Below are 20,909 nucleotides of genomic sequence, written 5' to 3'. Positions count from 1 at the left end.
AACAGGCAGAATAGAGCACTGCGGTCGGCAACGTCTATATAAGGCAACAAGTGTCTGGCGCAGTTGTTAAATCGGTTCATGCTGCTACAATGGCACGTTTTCAAGATTTAATTGAGCTTGAACGTGGTGTATAGTCGGCGCACGTGCGATGGGACTCAGCATCTCCGAGGTAGCGATGAAGTGGCGATTTTCCCCTACGACAATTTCACGAGTATGCCGTGAATATCAGGAATAAAGTAATATATAAAATCTCCAATATCGCTGCTGCCGGAAAAAGGTCCTGCAAGAACGGGACAGAAGTGCAACCTTTCCACAGATTGCTGCAGATTTCAGTGCTGGGTCATAAAAAAGGGTCAGCGTGGGAACCACTCAATGAAACATAATAGATATGGGATTTCGGAGCCGGCCGGAGTGGCCGAGCGGTTCTAGGCGCTACAGTCTGGAACCGAGCGACCGCTCCTGCCTCGGGCATGGATGTGTGTGATGTCCTTAGGTTACTTAGGTTTAATTAGTTTTAAGTTCTAGGGTACTGATGACCCCAGAAGTTAAGTCCCATAGTGCTCAGAACCATTTGAACCATTTTTTTTTTGGGATTTCGGAGCTGAAGACCCACTCGTGTATCGTTGCTGACAGCACAACACAAAGCTTTATGCCTCGCTTGGGTCCGTCAACACCGACTAAGGACTGTTGATGACTGGGAAGATGCTGCCTGGTCGGACGAATCTCGTGTCAAATTGTATCGAGCGGATGGACGTGATTGTATCGAGCGGATGGACGTGTTCGGGTATGGAGACAACCTCATGAATCCATGGACCCTGCGTGTCATCAGGGGACTGTTCAAGCTAGTGGAATCTGTGTAATGGAGTGTGGCGTGTACAGTTGGAGTGATATGGGACCCCTGATATGTCTGACAGGTGACACCTACGTATGCATCCTATCTGATCACCTGCACCCATTCATGTCCAATGCGCATTCCGACGTACTTGGGCAATTCCAGCAGGATAATGCGACACCCCACACGTGCAGAATTGCTACATAGCGACTCCAGGAACATTATTCTGAGTTTAAACACTTTCGCTGGTCACCAAATTACCCAGACATGAACAATGTTGAGTATATCTGGGATGCCTTGAAACATGCTGTTCAGAGGAGATCTCCAGCTCCTCGTACTCTTCCGGATTTATCGACAGCCCTGAAGGATTCATGGTGTCAGTTCCCTCCAGCACTAATTCAGACATTTGTCACGTCGTGTTGCGGCCCATCTGCGTGCTCGATGGGGCCCTACACGATATTAGGCAGGTGTACTAGTTTCTTTGGCTCTTCATTGTACGTGTATTTGCGTCTCTAATACTGACTCTAAACTACCAAATATTATTTATCACGCCACTACACTGTTAAAATCATCGCGTGCCCTGACGGCGTAATTACTTCCTTGATGGCGGAAAGCCACGACCCCGGAAGTCTATATGCGTCATCGCTATCGAAATTACACCACAAGTGTTACATTCTTTGTGGTATTCACGGAAGAAAGCCATGAAAGGAGCTGAGATTTCTTAGAACCTCGAATGATAACGTCCACAAAAGCCAACAGGCCTACTTTTGACTGTTTTGTTAGTAGACGGACACTAATAATCTGTGATCAGTAACAGTCGTCAACCCTAGATCGCAAATAGCGACGCAGGTGCAGGACAGACTAAAACGCGAACTATGGCGGCGGGGCGTAATGGATTTCCCGGCAGCGAATCGACTTAGCGCCGGCAGCCGGTTTAGGCTCGCGACGGCGGACCCGTCCACGCAGCTGGGACCCCTGCGCCGGCGATAAAATGCGCGAAGAGGGGGCGGCAGGTTTTTACAGGGCTCCGCTCCGCCTCCGCCAGCGCCGGGTGCGATACGCTGCACTCAGCCGGCTGGCCGGCCCGTCTGAGTTTTAAGCTGCCGACAACGAGTGTCGGAGGGCGACAAGCGGATTTACGTACGCGCCGCGTCAGCAGCCGCTGCTGCCGGGTGCTGGTGATGTGCATAAGCCCGGTTTAAGTGCTGTTTCCGGCGCGGCCGCAGCGCGGCACGGCGTTTTCTCACGGTCCCGGGTGCCCGCCCCCATCCCCACCTCTTGCCGTGATACGTACGGGGCCCGCCGCCCACCGCCCTCCGCCGACGCTACTTTGCCGTTCGCTTTTCTGACCTCCCCCGACAGCACTGGCCGTGTAGCTCGCGTGTTGGATCCCAGTGCGGGATCACGCCGCGCTTCCAGCCGACTGACAACGACAGCGTTTTAAATCCGATCGATCACTGGATGACGTGTCGTTGTATCCACCCTAGGCGCGCGAGCCCGCTGCTGCAGGCGCCCAGGTATCCAGCAGTGGGCAGGCACTTCACCGCTGCTCGGGTAATCCAGTCCGCGTGCCGCAACAGGCGAAGCTATTTCTCCGTTTTGTCTGTTGTGGTGCTTTTGCCGCTTTCAGGTCCCTCTCGCCTTTTTTTTCACTCCCCGCATTCTTACTTTCTACTTTTTGTTGTCCTCACTCCACCCCTCCCTCTCTCTCTCCCTTTCGCTTTTGTCGCCTCTCCAAGGGACTAATCACGCGGAAGAGAGCGACAAAAGAGATTGGCGAGAGGGGAAGGGGTGAGGTCCCGGTCGATGCAGGCTGCGTCGCGCAACAAGTTCTCAGCTTTATCAGTAGATGGCATTCAGGGGGCCGAGACAAATCGCACCTCGGCCTGCGTGATCCGAAGAATAGTGCAAATAGAGTGTGAAAGGTGGTTCGCGACTCGGCCACGCTGTTAATCGGTCATCGACGTGTTTTTTGCCGTCAGAGAACGCTGTCCTGGCTGCATAATGTAGTTTATTTCGCTAGTTGGTTAGTCAACTACATGGTATACCCATCTTTTTAATGATTCTTCTATCGAAATAATGTGGAACGTCTCAGTTTACACGATATGAATACCGGTACATGATTAGTTTTACCGTTCATGAACATACACTGACGGAAAAAAAAACATCGCAACACCAAGGAGTTGCCTGATACAAGCGATAATTTGTAGGCATGTTACTAGATCTGAAAAACGATGTAATTTCAAATTTATCTCCAATTTACACAAGAGTGGCGCAAGTAGCGTCACTATGAGGATGTAAATCAGGTTTGCTTCAAATATACGCTATAATGGTCGTGAGCGTTAGTTACATATGAGATTGGACGTGATGAGTTAATGTCAGTTAACAATGGCTTATAAGACGGCAAAAACGCTATTGTCAACCCCTCTCTCAGTTTGAACCCGGTTGTTTAACAGTGCTACGAGAAACTGGATGTTCCTTTTGCGATATTGCAGGAAATTTTGGCAGGAATGTAGCTACAATGGAGAGACGTCTACAGACGTTAAAGTAACCTCTGGTGTGCCACAGGGGAGTGTTATGGGACCATTGCTTTTCACAATATATATAAATGACCTAGTAGATAGTGTCGGAAGATCCATGCGGCTTTTCGCGGATGATGCTGTAGTATACAGAGAAGTTGCAGCATTAGAAAATTGCAGCGAAATGCAGAAATATCTGCAGCGGATAGGCACTTGGTGTAGGGAGTGGCAACTGACCTTTAACATCAACAAATGTAATGTATTGCAAATACATAGAAAGAAGGATCCTTTATTGTATGATTATATGATGGCGGAACAAACACTGGTAGCAGTTACTTCTGTAAAATATCTGGGAGTATGCGTACGGAACGATTTGAAGTGGAATGATCATATAAAAGTAATTGTTGTTAAGACGGGTGCCAGGTTGAGATTCATTGGGAGATTCCTTAAAAAATGTAGTCCATCAACAAAGGAGGTTGCTTACAAAACACTCGTTCGAACTATACTTTAGTATTGCTCATCAGTGTGGGATCCGTACCAGGTCGGGTTGACAGAGGAGATAGAGAAGATCCAAAGAAGAGCGGCGCGTTTCGTTACAGGGTTATTTGGTAAGCGTGATAGCGTTACGGAGATGTTTAGCAAACTCAAGTGGCAGACTCTGCAAGAGAGGCACTCTGCATCGCTGTGTAGCTTGCTGTCCAGGTTTCGAGAGGGTGCGTTTCTGGATGAGGTATCAAATATATTGCTTCCCCCAACTTATACCTCCCGAGGAGACCACGAATGTAAAATTAGAGAGATTCGAGCGCGCACGGAGTCTTTCCGGCAATCGTTCTTACCGCAAACCATACACGACTGGAACAGGGAAGGGAGGTAATGACGGTGGCACGTAAAGTGCCCTCCGCCACACACCGTTGGGTGGCTTGCGGAGTATAAATGTAGATGTACATGTACTATACACGATAGTTGGCAACAGTGGGCACGTAAATGTACGGTCGCAACAAAACTGTTCCTGGGCTGCCACGTGGCACTACCGAGAAGGAAGAACATCATGTTCCGCGTATGACTCCGGTGCATCGTACTACATCTGCAATGGCGATGTGAGGAGCAGCTGGCACCACAGTGACGCAACAAGCAGTTAGAAATCGGTTGCTTCAAGGACAGCTCCGACTCAGCATGCATTCCACTGACTACAAACCACTGGAATTTGCCGAGAATGTTCACTAGAGATCAGGGAGCACATCTGTTTTGTTTTCTAATGGGAGCTGGTTGTGTCTCTGTGAGAGTGATGGCCGTGTGTTTGTTAGAAGGAGGCCAGGTGAGGGCCTGCAACCAAACTGTCTGCGTACTGGAGATTCTACACCTGGAGTTATGGTTTGGAGTGCGATTTCGTATGACAGCAGCAGCACTCTCGTGGTTATCCCGCGCATCTTGACTGCAAAACTGCACGTCGATTTGGTGATTCGAGGTGTTGTGCTGCTATTCATGAACAGCTTTCCTGAGACTGTTTTCCAACAGGATAACGCTCGCCCATATACGGCTGTTGTAACCCAATAAGCGGCACAAGGTGCCGACATGTTGCCCTGGCCTGCTAGAGCACAAGATCTGTCTCGAATGGAGCGCATATGCGACATCATTGGACAACAACTCCAGCGTCATCCAGAAACAGCAATAACCGTCCCTGTCTTGACTGACTGAACGGAGCAGTCATGGAACTGAATCACACAAACTGACATCTCTTACCCGTACAACATAATGCATGCACGTTTGCATTCATGCATTCAACATTCTGGCGGTTAAACCGGTTATTGATGTACCAGCATTGCACATTTGCAGTGTTTTATCTCGTGTTTATATTAATCTGAGATCTTGCAATGTTAATCACTTAAATATGTTACCTCGACAAATGTATTCCCAAAATGTCGTTACTCTACTTTACTTACTTTTTGGTGTTGCGATTTTTTCGTCTGTATATTATTCTTCAGTTCTACTTATACAACTACACTTAAAAACGGTTGTTTTACATAGGAGGAGATGTTCATAAAAAATTATTTTAGGTTAGGTTTAAAACTTACTGTAATACCTGTTTTACATTTTATGTTATTGGGCAAAAGAACAATAATTTTGGCTCAGCCGTATTGAACCCATTTCTGGGCCAGCAATTGCTTTAGTATTGAGTAATAAGATTATACTTTCCTCTTGTGTTATAGATGTGGAAGTCACTATTATTCTCAAATCATAATGGATTATTTATGACGAATTTGATTACGGAATATATACACGTATGTAGGGAGATTACGCTGCCCCTAAGTTCAATGTAACCAATAGCACCACATATTCTCTCAATTGAAGACTTCAAGTCTTCAATTGATAAGATTCTTTCACATTCTCTCACTTGGAAAAACGAACAAAAGTGACGCTTACACGCACTCCCACGCCCACTTTCAACTCCCACAACGTCATGATTTCTAATATATTGTTGGTTGGTTGGTTGGTTTAAAGAGGCGGGGAAGAGACCAGTATGTCGTTCATGACACTCGTTCCTGCCAGTGTACTAAAATGTGTGACTGCAATTATTATTTCCGATGTTAGAGCATTTATTGGTTCTCATTTTCTGGTATTATTACGCCATAGGCGCTTAAAAATTGTAAAACTGATGTTTGTGTAAATTTTATCTAACTATTACATGAATTTTAACAGGATAAGGTAAACAACCTTCCGACCACGAAACTCGTGCGTTTGCAGGGATTAAGTTTGGATCGAATTGTCAACGTAACTAGTTTTAGTTCCACATTTAAAAAGGTAGTTTTCTTTCACTGCCATCAGGGGCAGGTTTAAATTAGTAATATTAACGAAATAGCCAAGTATGTCGAATATGAAATAATGTAAAGGCATTGCAGGTTGAACAAAACTTCATCAGTAGGGCCAGCTGGATCACCTTGTGTACGGGACATGCCGTTAGAACGCCTAACTCCTTGAAGAAGCACCTACAAGATGACTGCAGATGACCACTATATTCTCTCTCCTCACTTTTGTGCAATCGGTATTTTCTTTTCAAGTGATGAATACTTCATAAAATTATTTCATAAGACCTTTTTGAGCGGAAATATGCTACGTATGTTAGGATACTGACTTGTCTGATTCCAAGCCTAGCGATCATGCTAAGTGCACAGTAGTAGAATTTAATTGTTTGAAGAGTTCGTCAATATGCTTCTTGTAGCTCAAGTTGTCATCAATATGTACATCCAAAATTTGGAGCATTCTACCTAATTTGCTGATTCCTTTTCATGTGCTCCGTCAGTTTTTGGTATTACCCTATTTGTTGCACTGAACAGAGTGTAGTACGTTTGCTTAAAATTGAGTGAGGATGAGTTTTCAGAGAACAACTTTATAAGTTTTTGAAGAAAATCATTAAAAAATTTTAAATTGCTTTCTCTCCAGTGGGATCTGTTATAACAATACTACCGTCTGCAAAAAGTATCAACTCTGCTTGATGAACGTTAACTGAAAGTCATCCACATATGTAAGGAATAGGATTGGACCCCAAACAGTGATCTGTGTGATTCCATTCGTGGTTTCTATCCAGCTACTCAAATTTTCTCTCCTTCACTCACTGTTCGAATTATTCAGCATGGCATTTTGCTGTTACGTAACTATGATTCAAACCAGTTATTTGTAAAGCTGCGGAGCTCATAAAACTTCAGTTTTTCAAACAAAAATTCTCTACACATTCAAAAACCTTGGAAAGGTCACAAAAATATCAGTCGAGCAAGCCTTCTGGACTCCAGACTGTAGTGTGCTGAGTAAAGTGTTTCTACTAAAATGTGAGATTACTCTTTTGTACGCTACTTATCCGAATACTTGGCAAAAAAGACGCCAGTAAGGAAACTGGGCGAAAAATTTCTTTCTTGTCATCTTTCTTACAAAGAAGTTTCACAATGGCATATTTTACTGTGTCTGAAGTAATTCACAGTGCAACTGATGTATTACATGTAACATTAAGTACATTAGTTACTAAATTAGAATAACGTTTCAGAAATCTAAGAGAGAGGAAAGGGCGGTATCGGTCGTAAATTTTTTAAAGTTTAGTGAACATTGATTTCAGCTATTGTGTAGCTATCTTCAGTGGAATAATATCAAAGTCTTGATGACACATCGCAAATAAAATCGCACATAGTACCACAATGCATTTACTGATAACTCAGTTAAAGCTTTCAAAATTCTGTTTGAAATTGCTCCAACACCATATCTACCAAGCATTGCCTAAAATGAGATTTTGCTAGCATATTCTTCGTTGGTAGAAGGCACTACTCTTTCCACTGCTTATTTTCTTCTGAACGTCACTCTGTTTCTTCTTTAATCCTATGGGTTTCTTCCTATTGAACTGGTTATTTTACAGGATAATACTAGCCTCCTAAGTTTTGTGTGGTGGGTAGTCTCTAACTGAGATGGATCTGGAAAACGTCATTGTGGTTGTGATGTGCACAAAAGCTGCATATACAGGTCTTCTTGTTTTATTCTATGCAAGCTAGGTACCACATTTAAGCCACTCAGATTTATTCCTCTTTCGATACATCTTTTTTTTTTTCTTTCCTCTCGCCTCCCATCCATTTACCTTCTGTTTTTTCTTGGAAGTGGTTTGTGTTGGATATTGCCCTTATTTATACATTTGAAAGATTAGACACTTCTTGGATTATATTGCTGAATTTGAATCTATCTTTGGCTTATGACAATTTAGTACTTCGTCAAAATACTAGGAGGAAGTTTTGCTGATGTCTCTGTTGTTCAGACCAAAGCTTCCTTTTTTATTCTAAAAACAGAGTCCATATTGTTGAAATTGTTCTTATTTTCTTCGTAAATAACTGATAAGTGTGTTTAGAATTGTTTCTCATGAACTTTTGATCAATCAGATTTAATTGTTGTTTCCCATACATTCCCTTGGCATTTATAATATTTTTTCCTCTTTTGATGTGGCTATAGTAAAACAGTTATTTATTCACAAAAAATTTGGACTGGTTTATCTGCAATATCAACTTGTAATCTACTGTAAGGTATAGTTTTCTCTTACATTGGTCTGGAAGTAATTTGAATCTGTTATCTTCTGTAGTGCTGTTTGAAACTTCAGACTTGCATTTCAGTCAACACTAGACGCTTCTGTGCGTTTCTGAATCACAGAGATGTTCTTCAAATTGCACCTTAATTGTGTGTGAATGTTTATAAAATACCTATGCTAATTCTGCAGATCTTTGGCTGTATTGTTGGTCGTGGACATGAAAAGTTCAGTCCCTGTTGGTGGACTAACAGTCAGGTATAACAAATATAAAAATATACAATGAACAAGTTTACTTAAGCTTACAAAGAAGAAATGTAAGACACTTTCACGTAACTAATATTCCAGTAGCAAACGCTCTAGTTTATTTACAGTGTTGGTCATTTGATCACCAAAAACAACATCTATTTCTGGGAAATTTAGTTTTTACACTCTCTGATGTATTTGCTGTCACATTTTACAAAATGTTACAGTTGAATGGTGACTAGAAACCGTTGTGAAGTTTACTAACGTTGTCTACCAAATACACATTCATTGTTATAATATATTGTATTTTATTTTAATATGTCATATTTCATTTCAATGTCTACGAAAAACGTTATTTATTTTAAAACTATCTCATACTGTCGTATCCTTACAAGAATTCCTATTTGTTAACGCTTTACAAGATTTATACACATGTATATGAATTAATTCATATATGAATTAATTCATACAGAGGTGTCATTTATTATTTACTAAAGTAGAAACACAAATGTAAAATGTGACCATGTACTATTTGATGTAACATGATGTATTGATTCTATCAATATTTTATGTATCTTTTATATCAGAATACAGTACTTTTCATTCACAGTTGGTGTGGACATATTTTTTCTAGTAATATGTGAATTAATGTATATCCCATGTTTATTCCGTTTTGTTTACGACAGATGTGATTAAGGCAGTTTCCTGAAATGCGTTATCCATTTGATGAAGTAAAGTGCGATCTAGGCAGATAATTTCCGTATACTTTAAAACAAATTGTGGTGCTCCATAGCATAAAAAAATATGTAAATGCATTTGAAGAAACGAAGACAATCACTGTATTGATGGCTAACAGCTTCAAGTATCACACTGAAAATAAATGGATAATTGCTTAGTTGCATATTATCTGTCATATGTAAAAGAGTCCAAAATTAATCTTCCACTCTCGACCAGAGAGTAAGCTATTATAATAGTTTCTGACATATTTAAATCTTGTGGCGTATCGAGAGTTTAAATCGGACCATTTCCTTTCACGACATGTGCATGTAACGATTTATACAGGTATATGTCACGTATTTCCTCAAAGCTCGAATTTACTAGTATCTATGACCTACTTTCCAGACTCTTTAAGAATTCTCCGCTGCAACTTTCTTCATCAACACTTTCAGGAGAAATAATACAGCGGAGAACAGAAGAGTGCCACATGAAACCAATGGCTCAAGCACTGAAACTACCAGAGTAGCTCAGTTGGTAAGGACAGCGGAGAAGGAGGGCGCGTCTTTGATTCCAGTCTGGCATTCAGTTTCGATTTATCACCAAGTTTATTGGTAAACAGTGTGTATATGTTTACCATTAAAGATGTACGTACAATTACATACATATAACAAAATTTGTTGAACCCACAGTAAATTAATTCAAAACAAACAAAATTATACATAGTCGAATTTTAAAAAAATCATGATTTGTATATTAAATACAAAAAAACACGAATGAAGTGCCTAATATTATAAATTTAATTTCAGTTTTTATGTTTCTCGCTGAATAAATTTGGTTTATAAAGAACAACTTTTTCACTTAAATAGTAAAACTATAATTAATCTTAGTAAAGAATAAATAATAAATTATAGTTTGCAAGCGTTTTCTCTAACGAACAAAAGGTTTGTATGTAGAAGATACCGGCACAATATTTTCCATGTGTTTTTAGATAGGAATATGTCTGAAGTTCTCTTTTTTTTGTACTTACAGATTCATAGCAACCTGCTGAATGTTTGTGTGTGTGTGTGTGTGTGTGTGTGTGTGTGTGTGGTGAGAGAAAGTGGTAGAGTAGTATTTTACTGATTTTGGTTACTTACATTATTCTGCTAAGTATACACTTCAGATATACATGGTAAGCCAAAATACGCAAACTTGGGCAGCACAGTGTGACTCCTTGCACACTAAGAGAACAAACATGCCACTAACAAAATCTTGTCCAACTCATATTTTCGGTAGAAAATTGCCGTTTAATGAAAGATAAAAATGGCTCTGAGCACTATGGGACTCAACTGCTGAGGTCATTAGTCCCCTAGAACTTAGAACTAGTTTAACCTAACTAACCTAAGGACATCACAAAAATCCATGCCCGAGGCAGGATTCGAACCTGCGACCGTAGCGGTCTTGCGGTTCCAGACTGCAGCGCCTTTAACCGCACGGCCACTTCGGCCGGCTTATTGAAAGATAATTTGGCAACATTGCAAGCGCGTATATGACAAGTATATTTATTTAGTACTGCTTAGCTGTATTGTGGTTACTGTAGTGAGTAGTGCTTTGGGCTAAAATACTCGAGTTCGTGATTTCGATTCCGGGCATAGGATTAATACTACCGTTTTTTTTTAAATTTTGAATTGTCTAGTAATGCTGCCATATACACTGGTTTTTGAACGATACTTATGCTACAACTACAGTCATTGGTCAGATACTACTCAACCACGATATTGTTGTACTTGGCCGTTATCGGAAACACGCAGTGACGTTACGCCGAACAAGTACAGTAGTGACTAAGTAAAACGCATCGCACTGCTAATACTCTCAGGTCAGTTGTGTGTAGACTATAACTCTGATTACGCGCTGACTCACGATAAGCGGACAGAATAGCCCCACTGCCCAGTACCATAAATTATTCGCAATAGGACACAAGTAATTACAAAACATATCAGTGTGGAGTTGATAACCTTACATAATACATTCAGTAAGAGAGGCCAGTTTTAGTATTTTAAACACACTAACAATTTCAATATGCCTTTCGCAAAACATACCTAGTCTTCACAGCAGATGCCCATAGCGACATGCTTGCATGTCCTAACATTTGACAATTTCCCTGGATCATGTTTCTCTGAACTTTTCGCAACCTAGCTGCACATACAGTTCACAAAAACACCTTGAATTAATCATGGGGTTTTAGGTCAAGTGAAGACGAAAACCAAGAAACAGAACTTCTACTACAAATCCTTTCCCCTGGGAAGACTTACGTATTGCCACACATTTCTTTGAAAGTGTGCAGGTTGCATCACTCTGTTTGAACCACAATCTCTGCCGAATGTGAAGCGGAAAAACTTCTAGTGCTTCAGGCAAATAATATGTTGGAGATGCACGACGTATTCTCTTAGTCAGTCAGTGTGGCGACACGTAGGGACTCTGTATAGCGTCTCCCAATATTCTCGCCAGAATGGAAGTGGTCGAGGAGGATATGATGTTCTCAGCCATTATGTCAACAAATAGTTAGCTGTATGTATGATTCACAACCTGCTGAAGCACAGCATTCCTCGTGTATTATTCAACCCAACACTGCCACTCGTGGGAGGCGTAAAATTCCAATTACACCGTTTCCATAGCAAAAACGGACGAGAATTTTTCAGGTCTCCATCGATAAACGCAAATACCTATTACATGAAGACATATTGCATTAAAAATCAGTAACAGCTTGTGATACTGTTAAGCAGCAGATACAGATAAAAACACTTGCTATAGAATCATACATAGGAAGAACAGGGATCACTGTGTACTAAGTCACACACTTTTATCCATTAGACTAATAGAGATAGAAGAGAATTAAAACTTCCTGGCAGATTAAAACTGTGTGCCCGACCGAGACTCGAACTCGGGACCTTTGCCTTTCGCGGGCAAGTGGTAGAGCACTTGCCCGCGAAAGGCAAAGGTCCCGAGTTCGAGTCTCGGTCGGGCACACAGTTTTAATCTGCCAGGAAGTTTCATATCAGCGCACACTCCGCTGCAGAGTGAAAATCTCATTCTAGAAGAGAATTAGTTTAACATACAGTAAATCTCCAAACGGAAGTCACAGTTCATTTACATAGTGTAAATACGTTTGACATGAGAGTATAAGACCTTATGAAAAATAGTGGAAAGCAAATTTGACACTACATGCAATGAGTACCATAATATTACAAATAAGTTACATGAATCTTCCAAGGAAGCATTAGTTAAGTAATATGAAAAACATACAAACCACTTATTATATTAGTGGGCTAAGGTAATTACAAAGGAATTGAAACTAAAGGAGAAAAACATATGCATTGCTAAATGCAGGACAGTATGCAATACGCAACAAGCTAGAATCAGAAAAATCTAGTAGAACCAAAGAAAAAAAACCTGGAAACAGTCAAGACAAAAAATAGTAAATTTTGGTTAAAATGGCTCTGAGCACTATGGGACTTAACTTCTGAGGTCATCAGTCCCCTAGAACTTAGAACTACGTAAACCTAACTAACCTAAGGACATCACACACATCCATGCCCGAGGCAGGATTCGAACCTGCGACTGTAGCGGTCTCGAGGTTCCAGACTGTAGCGCCTAGAAGCGCTCGGCCACCCCGGTCGGCTAGTAAATTTTGCTATGGTAAAAATAAGTGAAGAAGCATGTGGAACTATAAAGTATTTCAAAAGAAATCCAAAAGAAAAAAGTGATAAATATGTTACTTATGACTCTTGGGAATTAAATTTTAAGAATCTGTTAAAAGTGGTTGGTAAAACGCTTTGACTGAATGTAATGCACCAATGAATGACAAAAAAGATGATTACATACGCCTATACATATGCAAAAGAAGGAATAAAACTTTGAAAGATTGAAAAAGCTAGAGGCATTGTGGGCTTTCGAAAATAATTATTAATATTTTGTATTGGTAAATTGCACAGACTAGGTATTTAAACTTTTTAAATGGAAGAATTGACTTCAAGTGTTTGGAGGAAAAGAAGAAGATATGTTTATAAAAATTGCAGGGTGCAAATGTTATCATTATCCTCACTAGAATTTATGGGAGAGTTTTTGTTGGAACAAGAGTATAAGAATATGGAGATCAAAGAAACAATAAGCTCTGGTCACAGTAGACCCACATATGATCACATGTTTTGCATAAAACAACTAACCATAAAGAAAATAATTTAAGCACAAACTCTTTATTCGGTCTTTGCACATACAGAAAACGTCTGTGAAGTTTGATTTTAAGCAGTCTGTGGAAAGTTTTAGAATCAGTAGGACGAAATCAAAACACAACATAGATATTCAAACATTATACAAAAGTTATGTATCATAAATGAAAATTGTCACCTGAATTTATTGTTACCAAGTGACTGGATTGGGGATATTACGTTTCATACACATCACACAAAATAGACACAGAAGGAACACTACACACTGAATGAAAAAAATTAAATGAGAATGTGGTGTACCCATTACCATTTATAAATGACCCCTAATTTCACCCAAGATCATGATATGACCAGAAAATTAAGACAGAATTTTTAAAAATGGGTTCATCGTTTAGACAGCAGGAAAATAAAATACTCAGGAATTGGTGGAATAATTCAAGATTTAGTAATGATACAAAAAATGCAAACAATAGCTGGTAAAGATGAATGTAAAGATATAAGGATGGAACTTACTAATGATGTGAAACACATTTTGCAAAAATGTCTACTTCTTTATTAAATTTACATCTGTGAGATTAACAGATAAGAACTGATACGAACACAAGAGTATCTAAAACAATTGTTGTAGGAATTATTATATGTAATTCAATAGTTTAGGCAATAAAATGACAACTACATTAAAAACCGTCAGCTGAATAGAGGAATTTATGGAGACTTCAGCAATGATACAGAGGAAAGAAAAAATAAGGAATGAAGTAATCAGAGAGATAACGAACGTTTAAAAATTAAATGATTCGAGGGAGACAACTACATTTGTACAGATATGTTGAAAAGATGCTAGAAGAAATGGCTTCCAAAATTTATCATGGACTGGATACCAAATGGGAAAACAAAAAGAAAGTGATCACGTAATACTCGGATTCAGGGATTTCAGTAAAAAATCAGTCGTAAAATAACATTGATGTGTTCTGGAGGAAAAGAGAAGTGTAGAGAAAACGGATTAGAGGCACCCTGTAATCGTAGGTACTGTTAGAACGCGTGTACGTTGCATATTGATTAGTTGTAGAGTTAAGTTTTGTTGTACAATATTTAAAAAAAAGATGTTTGACTGGCAGGACCAGTTACAAGAGCTGAATGACCAAAACACAATAAATAATTAAAAATTAAATTTGTTAATCACAGCCACAAGGCACTGGGTCCTTTCTAAATGACATTTCAAAGCTACATACTTGCTGCCAGTTAAGTTGTGATAATTTCACTTTCATATGTGAATGTTGTAACCTCGTATCTTCTGAATTTCGCATTACTTTTGATATTCTTAAATGTCATGTACTGACCAAATTATTTTTGTTGCATCTGATAACTGAAACAAAACAAAATAAAACTGAATTCCGCCCAAACAGACCATGAAGGCCCAACGATACCGATCGGCCGCCTTGTCATCCTCAGACCACAGGCATCACTGAATACACATATGGAGGGGCGAGTGGTCAGCACACTGCTCTCCCGGACACATGTCAGTTTCGGAGATCGAAGCCGCTATTTCTCACTCAAATAGCTACTCAGTTTGCCTCACAAGGGCTGAGTGCAGCCCACTTGCCAACAGCGCTCGGCAGACCAAATTCTCACCCATCCAAATTGTAGTCCAGCCCGACAGCGCTTAACTTCGATGATCTGACGGAAACCAGTGTTATCACTGTGGCAAGACCGTTAGACCGTTGGCAACAAAACATAAAAAATTATTTTGTAAAATGTGGTTTAATAAACGCAATCAATGTGCCAACAAGAAGTTTTTTGGATATACTGTACATTCCATTCCTGGCGGCTAACACACACACACACACACATATATATATATAGGGTGAGTCACCTAACGTTACCGCTGGATATATTTCGTAAACCACATCAAATACTGACGAACCGATTCCACAGACCGAACGTGAGGAGAGGGGCTAGTGTAATTGTTAAATACAAACTATACAAAAATGCACGGAAGTATGTTTTTTGACACAAACCTACGTTTTTTTTTAAATGGAACCACATTAGTTTTGTTAGCACATCTGAACATGTAAACAAATACGTAATCAGTGTCGTTTGTTGCATTGTAAAATGTTAATTACATCCGGAGATATTGTAACCTAAAGTTGACGCTTGAAACCTCTGACGTTCAGTTGCGTGTTGTAACAAACACGGGCCACGGATGGCGAGCAGCATCTGCAGGAACATGTTTACGATGACGAACGCATTTACGAGTGTGGCTGTAGTGCACTGTTGTGGTTTGGTCTAGCTGTCGCAGTGTCCGCATGTAGCGCTTGCTGCTATTGTTATTCTGCATTCGTCTCCGCACGCAGACCAACTGCAGTACACCGTGTAACCAGACGACTGTGATAGTGTAGTGTTGTAGGAACTGTGACCATGGTGTATTCGAAATCTGAAAAGGCGGAGATGATACTCATCTATGGCGAGTGTCGACGAAATGCAGCTGAAGCCTGCAGGGTGTATGCAGAACGGTACCCGGACAGAGAGCATCCAACGTGCCGCACATTGCAAAACATCTACCGCCAACTGTATGCAACAGGAATGGTCGTAGCACGCAAACGGGTCCGTAACAGGCCCGTCACATGAGAAGCGGGTGCAGTTGGTGTGTTAGCTGCTGTTGCCATGAACCCACATATGAGTACACGGGACATTGCGAGAGCCGGTGGACTGAATGAAAGTAGTGTCATGCGCATACTGCATCGTCACCGCTTTCACCCGTTTCATGTGTCGCTACATCAGCAATTACATGGTGATGACTTTAATCATCGAGTGCAATTCTGTCAATGGGCATTAACAGAGAATGCGTTGCAGTTCTACCTGTTTACCGATGAAGCGGGTTTCACAAACCACGGGGCAGTGAATCTACGGAACATGCATTACTGGTCCTGTGGACAATACTCGCTGGCTCAGACAGGTAGAGCGACAGCGACCGTGGACTGTAAATGTATGGTGCGGAATCATTGGCGACCATCTCATTGGTCCTCACTTCATTGCAGGGGCGCAAACAGCTGCAATATACATCGCATTTCTACAGAATGATCTGCCAGCGTTGCTCGAAAATGTCCCACTGGAAACGCGTCGACGTACGTGTTATCAGCATGATGGTGCACCTGCATTTTCCGCAATTAACACTAGGCTGACCCTTGACAGGATGTTCGACGGGCGTTTCATAGGACGTGGAGGACGCATAAACTGGCCAGCCCGTTCTCCTGATCCTACACATCTGGACTTCTTTCTGTGGGATACGTTAAAGGAGAATGTGTACCGAGATGTACCTACAACCCCAGAGGATATGAAACAACGTATTGTGGCAGCCTGCGGCGACATTACACCAGATGTACTGGGGCGAGTACGACATTCATTAGGCCAGAGATTGCAATTGTGTGCAGCAAATGATGGCCACCACACTGAACATCTATTGGCCTGACATGTCGGGACAGACTCTATTCCGCTCCGTAATTGAAACCGGAAACCACGTGTGTACGTGTACCTCACCCCTCATGGTAATGTACATGTGCATCAGTGAAAAAGACCAATAAAAAGGTGTTAGCATGTGGGCGTAATGTGCTGTTCCAGTCTTTTCTGTACCTACCGTTCCCTTTAGATCCCTACGTAATTCGGTGCTCTCCGATACAGACGATCGAACAGCGGAGGAGTGGTACTCAAGCGTCAACTTTAGGTTACAATATCTCCGGATGTAGTTAACATTTTACTATGCAACAAACGGCACTGATTACGTATTTGTTTGTATGTTCAGATGTGGTAACAAAACTAACGGGGTTCCATTTAAAAAAAACGTAGGTTTGTGTTAAAAAACATACTTCCGTGCATTTTTGTGTGGTTTGTATTAACCAATTACACTAGCCCCTCTCCTCACTTTCGGTCTGTGGAATCGATTCGTCAGTATTTGATGTGGTTTACGAAATATATCCAGCGGTAATGTTAGGTGACTCACCTATATATATATATATATATATATATATATATATATATATATATATATATATATATGTGTGTGTGTGTGTGTGTGTGTGTTTAAATACATAAATTATAATTGTCTAATATTTCTAGGCCCGTTTGAGCTGTCTGCATTGTGCTTTCACTAAAGGATCGTAGGGGAGTCACTTATCATTGCACTCTTCTTTAGAAAAACGCCGTTACTTTTTTTGTTTGGAATAGGCTTTGTAATATTTTCGTTTCTCGTATTGTGTATATGAAAGCGATCATTTCAAGGACGTTGCAGTTTCTGAATTCGTATAAAAATGTTCCAGAACTTTCAGTATTCAATTCTTAGGATTTTGCTGTTTTGAAACTTCCTCCTTTCCTGATGCATCATGTTTATTCATTTATAGCTCAAATCTTCAACTTCCACGTTAGACAGTAGTGAGTTATAAAATTAAAAACAGAAAAATCCTATTCTAAATATTAGGCTTTGCCAGAAACTGGGTCATCATGAGAATCAATAAGTAGTTCTGATGAAGTTCCTCTACTTATAACATTATTTCTCTGTTTTGAAACATCAAATGAACTACCGTCTTAGGCGAAAGTTTGTAATTTCGTTAGCAAATACGAGAATACATAACGCCAGATGAGAGGAAGACAGAATGTTGCCGTGATACGCTAATGGTATGAAAGCGACAGAGACGTTACGTATCTTTGTACAATGACTCTGCAGTTTACGTGTATGGAACGCTTGCTTTTGGTAAAAAACCACGTCTTTCACAAACAAAAAAAAGTTTATATGTTCCAAGTTTATGGACAATGCAGAAGTAAAGGAAAGAGAATTGTTAAGATGCACAAAGACAGCTATCATGACATGTAATATCCAACAGATATTCCAATTTTACGAACATTAAAAAAACAGAAGTTCTTGGAAGAACACTGGAATGCTCCACACGAAAAAGTGGAAAGCCTGAAAACCAACTTAGTAGGTCCTGCAGCAGATTTTCCTCCAGATATACATGATAATCCCTTTTACATTGGTATAGTGGCAGTTTAATACTTTCTTTTCTCCGTATTTGCTTATTTAAGTACTATTACGCAATGAAAAACTACTACATGAGTCAACAATCTATTAACTGTTCAAGGGAGACAAATCATTAGTTTCAAATGCTGTGATTTCTCTTAAATTACTTACCATATTTAGTGAAGGTGGTACTGATGTGACTGCATTAACGATTGGTATGATAAGTGACTACATACCGTTTGGTGAGGACATTCTTCCACATTATCTGCACTGGTGTGTGTAGAATTAGGATTTCCTATATGGATACATATATTATTTCTGTTTAGTGGTGTACTAAAGCAGCTGATGCTGCACTGAAGTGTTCATTTTGAGTATAATTTTGTAAATGATAAGTGACTCATGAACGACTAATTACAGTTACAATAAATGATCTGAGCCATTTTTATTACTTTTATATTTATTGAAAATTAGACGCCTGTTGATAATTGGTCTTTTTAATTCTGTATTACCTATATCATAGGCTCTTGAGAAATTTTTTATATAGAGATCTCAGAAAGTTACTTATGCATGTCATCCCATGCTGAAAGTGGCGAATTAGCAGAAGTTTCAGGTTTACTGCAGACTCAATTCTTCTGCAGAACGGATAACAGTTGCTTCACAGTGTGTGAGTGAAATGGCATGGGAACTAGAAACATATCCAAAGTGGAAACATGTAGGAGCATATGATTCTAGTGGGTAAAACGTCGAATTGTACATAGATGTACTGTGAAATTCTGGCGCCGTATGGAACATGTTCTGCGCCACGTCAATCCGTAGTGAAATGGTGTCAATAATTTCACAGAAGCAGCACAAACGTGGGTGATGCTCATCGGAAAGGAGAGCCAGCGGCATTGACTACAGCAGACAATGTCCAGGCAATCGACAAACTGAAAGAACATCTAGCGGAAGGGGGTGGGAAACGGGGCAGGGGAAACAGATTTTCAAAGTATAAGGTCATTCATTATAAGGTGAACTTGGATATTCGAAAAATTGAGGAGGATTACTGGGAGCGATATACAAAAGATGTGGAACTAGATCTTAAGGCAAGACAAAAGATAGTATGGTGGATTCTCCAAAAGCAAAAGAAGAGTATTAATGAACACATTCGGATACAGAATGTAAGCAAATCTCTGTAGGAAAATTATTTTTAATTACAGTACAAAAACGCGACAAAGTTGGAAACTGAAGCTAGATTCCAAAGCACAGATAATGACAGCAAAATAGACCTTTCATTGGAGGAAATACGCACTGCAACAAAAAGACTTAGAAATAAGAGCTCTCCTAGGCCAGATGGCATAAATAATGATTTAACAAAATATGGGGAGCAAGTATTAAATGAACAGGTTTATATTTTATTTAACAGTATCATCAAGAATGGTGGAATACCGAAAGTATAGAAACTAAGCATCACAATTTCATTTGCAGAAAAGAGGAAATAACCAAGTATTATGTAATTACCGGGGAATTATCCTGCTTGATAGCATCTTAAAACTGTCGAAGTCAGTAATTAGAGACAGAACGCAGATTGATATAGAAACAGTGGAAGAACAATGAGGGTCAAGAAAAACAGGAGCACAATATACAGTATTTCCGCTTTAATACAGTTTATGAAAAATGCACTGAATTTAATAACCCAGGGTACCTGTGTTTCGTTGTCAAAAAGCTTTGATAGGATTAGAAAAATGGATATAATCTAAAAGAGAGTGCCAATGGGCTTAGTGAAACTCATGGAAGATATATGTACAGGTAATAAAACGAGATGAAAACACACAAAGGATAGAGAGATGAAATTATAATAGGTAAAGGGATTACCAAACGTCTGATGTATAAAAGATACCAGGCTAGTTACTTGGCCTGGCATTATCAAGCGTAACTTACTTTATGAAGTCGACTCGTACTATACTTGCCCGAGGCAGGTCGAGCATGAGCAAGCCATCGCACTGGCCTCAGCAGTACAGCGGGCATCCTACCACGGCAGGGGCCTGGCAGCCCGCGGCCCTCGTCAAATGCCTTGTGCAGGGTGCAGGGTGCAGCGGGCGGCGCGGCGTGTAATTGCCGGCGCCGAGTCACCTGGGCGGCCGTGCCGTCCGCCGTCTGCGCCCGGCTGGCTTCCTCCGAGCCTCTCGCCCAATTAGGCACAGCCTCCTGCCTCCTACCCCCCTGCTTCATCACGTCGCACGCACCGGTGAGCGAGGCCTGAGCCAGCCGCTCCTCGCTACGCTCACTTGTGTGTGGTTTGGTATTGACAGGTATACACTGAGGTGACAAAAGTCATGACATATCGATATGCAGACGAAGG

This window comes from Schistocerca americana, chromosome 1 (genome assembly GCF_021461395.2).
Source record: "Schistocerca americana isolate TAMUIC-IGC-003095 chromosome 1, iqSchAmer2.1, whole genome shotgun sequence".
Classification (NCBI taxonomy): domain Eukaryota; kingdom Metazoa; phylum Arthropoda; class Insecta; order Orthoptera; family Acrididae; genus Schistocerca; species Schistocerca americana.
This window is presented reverse-complemented; position numbering follows the sequence as displayed.